The sequence below is a fragment of the Mus caroli genome, chromosome 4 (genome assembly GCF_900094665.2).
Source record: "Mus caroli chromosome 4, CAROLI_EIJ_v1.1, whole genome shotgun sequence".
NCBI classification, from domain to species: Eukaryota; Metazoa; Chordata; class Mammalia; order Rodentia; family Muridae; genus Mus; species Mus caroli.
The window spans coordinates 127,354,281-127,359,411 of NC_034573.1; the positions used below are offsets into that span (position 1 = coordinate 127,354,281).

General features: G+C 53.9%; 1 protein-coding gene across 4 annotated transcripts in view; it reads left to right on the plus strand.

Annotated features, from left to right (window-relative positions):
* Window positions 1-411: 411 nt before the first annotated feature.
* The window catches only part of Rap1gap (RAP1 GTPase activating protein), a 64,238-nt gene continuing 59,518 nt past the window's right edge, over window positions 412-5,131 (plus strand). For 2 of the 4 annotated variants that reach the window (XM_029476544.1, XM_021159447.2), the window contains exon 1: window positions 424-518. The gene's annotated coding sequence lies outside the window, so the exon portion shown is untranslated. Of the gene's footprint in view, window positions 519-5,131 lie in introns of all 4 variants that reach the window. The other 2 variants (XR_002377694.2, XM_029476543.1) reach the window with 2 other exon arrangements.

The window sequence follows — 5,131 nt, forward strand, 5'->3', positions numbered from 1 at the left end:
CAATTGATACCGTTCCTCCTCTCCTGTAGTCTGGGGCAGGGAAGGGAAGGGAGAAGCAGGGAGCCATTAACTGGGTCTCTCCCGGTTCCAAGGCCAGTGCCGCCCTATAAGAGTGCCCCCCCCCAGCCCCCACCTCACAACTCTCCACTTGCCCCACTTGGGCCAGAAGTTGTCCTTCACAGCCTATGCTGCCGGCTAGAGCCACCAGCACTGTCACTGCCTGGCTGTGCAACCCTAAGCTCGTCCCTGTGCCTCTCTGGGCCTTAGTTTCCCTACCTGTTAGCTAGGGGCGCGTGGCAGGGGTGGCCTCCCTGCCGCTCCCGCGCCTGGGGCTCAGGCTCCGCAGTGAGGGGGGAGCGGCGCCGGGAAGGAGCGCTCGGCGGTCACGTGACGTTCCCCCTCCCCGAACTGCGGCGGCGGTGGCGGCGGCGGCGGCGGAGAGCGAGTCCCGGCAGAGCTGCAGCAGCAGCCGCGGGCACCGGAGTGCCAAGCCCAGGACAACCCGGCCCAGGCCTGCGGTGAGTGCCAGCTCTGTGCATGGGATCCCGGCAGGGAGGGGCGCGGCCAGGCTAGATGGCGGCGCAGCGGGGCGGGAGACCCGGCGGGCACCAGCCATGCCACGGGGAGGGCTCGTGTTCCACCCTTAGGTGCCCCGAGTCCTAGGCTCCGTCACCCCTGTTATCCTCTGGAGGGGACTGAGGAGCATTGGGCGCGCTGGGGAGAGGTCAGCCCGGAATCCCCAAGGGAAGATACTCAGCTCCTTTAAGCAGGGAAGTGGGGGTCCTTTGGCCATCGCCCTGAGCCGTGCCGCTAGGGCCTTGATGTCCTTGCATCTCCAGGTACAGAACGCATCCCTGCCCATCCCGACCCACAGTGGAGCTGGGCACTGGCGTCACGCAGTCCCTGTTGCCACCCCTGGCTCTGTTGGATCTCAGGGCTGGTGCCAAATCCTCTAGCAGTCACCACTGTGCCCTGCAGGCCCTTTGGGAGCCTTGCTGGTTTGCCAGCTTGGTGGAGAAACCTTGCCCCCGGCCCGTGTGTGTGTGTGTGTGTGTGTGTGTGTGTGTGTGTGTGTGTGTGTCCCTGTATCTATCTCTCTCCGATGCTTGACCTTGTGGGTGACTGTCACAGCACAGGCCAGAGACCTGAGATGGGGTTAGGAAAAGACATCCCACTGCATCCTCACATGGTATATTGGCATCTGTCCCTGTCCTTCAGTCCCCTCCCTGCCAAAGTCAGAGGGCCAGGCACCTAACGGCTGCAGGAAAGGTAGGAAGAAGACAAATCCTGTCAGGTATGAAGCAGAAGGAAGCCAAGAGGAAGTGGGGGTGAGATAATACCTCCTCCTCTCCAAGGGAGCCAACGGAATGTAGGGTACCCCACCAATACAGGACCTTACCTCTTCTTCCTAGGGACATCCAAGGGATGGGATTGCTCTGACAAGTGTCTAGATAAGCTCAGAACCCTGGGGACAGCAGGACTAAGTACAGGACTAAGTAATGTTCATGCCCCTGCCTCATGGGTTTCCCCGGTGGGACCTCAGCCTGACTCCAGGGCCCCCAGGCAGTGGAAGGATCTGGACAAGGAGTGGATATGCCTTTCAGCCTGAAGGAGATTCCAGGGTGATGATCAACCTGCAGTGAGAACACCTGCCCTGTCCTTAGACACCCCTGACCCAGACAAGGAAACTGAGGCCTGACCAGGCTAAGTAGATTTTTTTTAATTATTTTTTACTTTTTATTTATTTTTTTATTTTATTTTATTATTATTATTTTTTTTTTCGAGAAAGGGTTTCTCTGTGTAGCCCTGGCTGTCCTGGAACTCGATCTGTAGACCAGGCAGGCCTCGAACTCAGAAATCCACCTGCCTCTGCCTCCCAAGTGCTGGGATTAAAGGCGTGCGCCACCATTGCCAGGCAAGGCTAAGTAAATTGTATGTGACCTCTGGGTTACCTGGTGTTGTGAAACAATCAGATTTTTTTTTTTTTTTTTTTTGGACTATGTAGCCCTGGATAGCCCAGAACATAACATGGCTCTTGGGTGCTAGGAATAAAAAGTACAAGCCAACATACCTGGCTACAGTCAGAAGTCTCCTGATCCAGAGTGGAGATGTTGCAGGTGGAGGGTTCACCCTAGGCCTTTTCCTACCTGTGTGTGGGGGAGGGGACTTGCCTCTGAATGGAGAAGGTCTTCCCGTTGGCTTTTTATGTCCCCTACCCAGGCTTCTTGCCAGCTCATTACTTCATTTGAGGAAAGAAAAAAAAAAGCCTACCCTCCCCTTCTCCCCAAGATATTTGCCTGGCACCCTCTCAGGAGCCCTCTTTGCCTTGCTAACCATTATCCAGCGCAGGTGACAGAAGGGTCCTTTCTCTGGGCTGTTGGGGTGCAACAGGGCTCCTCTTTATCTTGAAGTGCTTTTCTCCTGGGACCTCAGGGAACATGTCCCAGCCCCACAGCAGGGTCTGCACAGGGAGAAGGTGAGGGAGGGAGTCGGGAAAGCCTTGCCTTCTGCTCCGCTCCTGCACCTACCATGCTGTCCTGTTTGAGAACAGAGAGCCCCTTCAAGGACTCCTGAGGACTCCTGTCTTCTATGCCACCTGTGTGTCTTCAAGGCCTTTGTTCCAGCTGTCAGAGACTGTCAGCAGCCACACATGATAGGCAAACAACCATGACCCCCTGCTGCACAGCCAGACACCAACACAAACATGGCTTGACTCACAAGTACCCTGAGACCCAGACTCAGGAACAGCCGTTCTCTACCCTGTCTGACCCCACCCACAAGAGAATATGCCACCTCTGTGGCTGACAGGAAGAGCTTCTTGAAATCTTCATGGGGATGGAGGGGGGGGGGGCGGTGGCTTTTCTACCTCAGTGGCCTCCAGTGTGCTGGCAGGAGACATGAACATGCAGAGAACACGTGGAGGCCCCGTGCCCTTAAAAATGAACCTGGCAGACATGCTCAGGCACCCACGTGGATACACGCTTGCATGTGTGCCTGGTATCAGCCTCCTAGGCGTGGGATGTAACCGCCTCATCACCCTTGGGGGGCAGCAGAACCTCCTTCCCCAGCAAACCTGAACCTTATTCCCTCTTTTGGCTTCCTATGAACCCAGCTAGGGATGGGAAAGCAGTCTTTGAATCTGCCTTGTGTTTTTCCCTTCCTCTCCCGTTCCTGTTCCTGCTCCTACCCTACACTTACCCAAAGGGCTGTTTGAGATTCTCTCCTTTCATCTGGCCCCCGAGAGAACCGTTCCTCAGATCTCTCCTGAGACCACAGGGCCCCAGTACAGGCTTGGAACAGCCCCAGCCCCAGCTTCCCTTTTGTCCGCTGCCTTGACAGGAGCCTGACCACGTTCTGTTTTCTATTCTGCCCTCCCAGCAGGGCTGGGGACCAGCTCGTGTGAATACAGGAGGATCCTTGGCGATCCACTGCCTTTTCCCAGGACAGAGCTATTGCTAGGCTGGGCCCTGGTACCCTGACTATGCCCCTTAGTGGCTAGCATCACTGGGAAACTGTTGCTGACTGAGCTGTTTGGGTAGACTGAGGTGAGGCCTCCTGGGCAGGTGGATGGCAGGGTGGGGACAATAAGGGACTCTGAGTTCCATCACACTCACTTGTTCCCCGACCCCAGACAGCTTAAGAGGGCTGATCCTCAGACCAAGCTTGGCCCTTCCTCTAGCCGGGTGTGCAGCCAGGCAAATCATTTTTCCTCTCTGGGCTCAGCTCCAATTCTGGGAAGCAGCTTGGCCCAGCTCGGTAGTGAGGAGGGTCAGAGGTGTGAAGAAGTAGCCCCTGGCCAATGAGAAAGGGAAATTGGGCTCAGCCGAGCAGTGTGACCACTGAGAGTTCCTAGCTGGTGGCTTTCTATAGGTTAGAAGGGCTAGGCTAGGCTACCATAGGCTATGCTAGGCTAGCCAAAGCGTTACCAGGTTTTGGACTTTCAGGGGTAGCCATCCTGGAATCAGCCTAAGGAAGAGAGAGACCCAAGGGCAGGAGGCTGCAGTTGTAGTGCCCGTTTGTAGCGTTCGTGTTCTTAGCCTTCAAGACAGGCTCTAATTTTAGGGCTGAGGACTGACACTTGGCAAAGCAGGTGATTGAAGAAAAAAATCGGTAAGGAGAGGAATCTGAGAGGCGCCGGTAGGGAGGCAGCCCTGAAACAGAGCAGGGCGAATCTGACTGAGACGTCAGCCATTCACATAGGCAGATAGGAAAGCAGGCATCTTTCTACATAGTGCCTACTGTGTGCCAGCACTGGGTAGAGGCCCTGCCACCCGCTAAGCAAGCACTCCATGACCATCACACAGACCAGCAGAACTAGGGACAGAGGTGAGCTAGGTGTGGCCGTCGCCGTGGTGTGTGTTACTGGGGTTGTGCCTGCTCTGTCTGCCAACATGAGGCCACCCTCCTGTCAGGCTGAACAGACCTGAGCTTGCGCTTTGACTCTCCTTGGTTGACCAGTTGCATGGTCTGGCCTTTCTCCTTCATCATTTTGAGGTTGCATTTCTTTATCTGCAAAGCAGGAACTGTGGATTTTTTTTATTTTGTTTTTCTTTGTTCTTTAAGTATTAAAAAGATGAACATAGGGCCTGGAGAGGTGGCTCAGCGGTTAAGAGCACTGACTACTCTTCCAGAGGTCCCGAGTTCAATTCCCAGCAACCACATGGTGGCTCACAACCATCTGTATTGAGATTGGATGCCCTCTTCAGGTGTGTCTGAAGACAGCAACAGTGTACTCATACATAAAATAAATCTTAAAAAAAGAAAAAGATTACTATGGGGGACTCTGGAGAGATGGCCCAGTGGTTAAGAGCACTGGCTGTTCTCCTGGAGGACACAGGTTCAATTCCCAGCACCCACATGGCAGCTCACAACTCCTGGTCTCACAACACTCTTGTACAGATAGATATACATGCAGTCAAAACACCAATGTACATAAAATAAAAGTAAATAGAAAAACCAAAAAAAAAAAAAAATTAACATAGGTGGTATTATACAGCTTTAACAGCAGCACTTGTAAAACCAAGATAAGTGGATCTCTGGGAGTTCAAGGCCAGCATGGTCTACTTAGCAAGTTCAAGCCCAGCCATAAGTATATATATATATATATATATATATATATATATATATATAT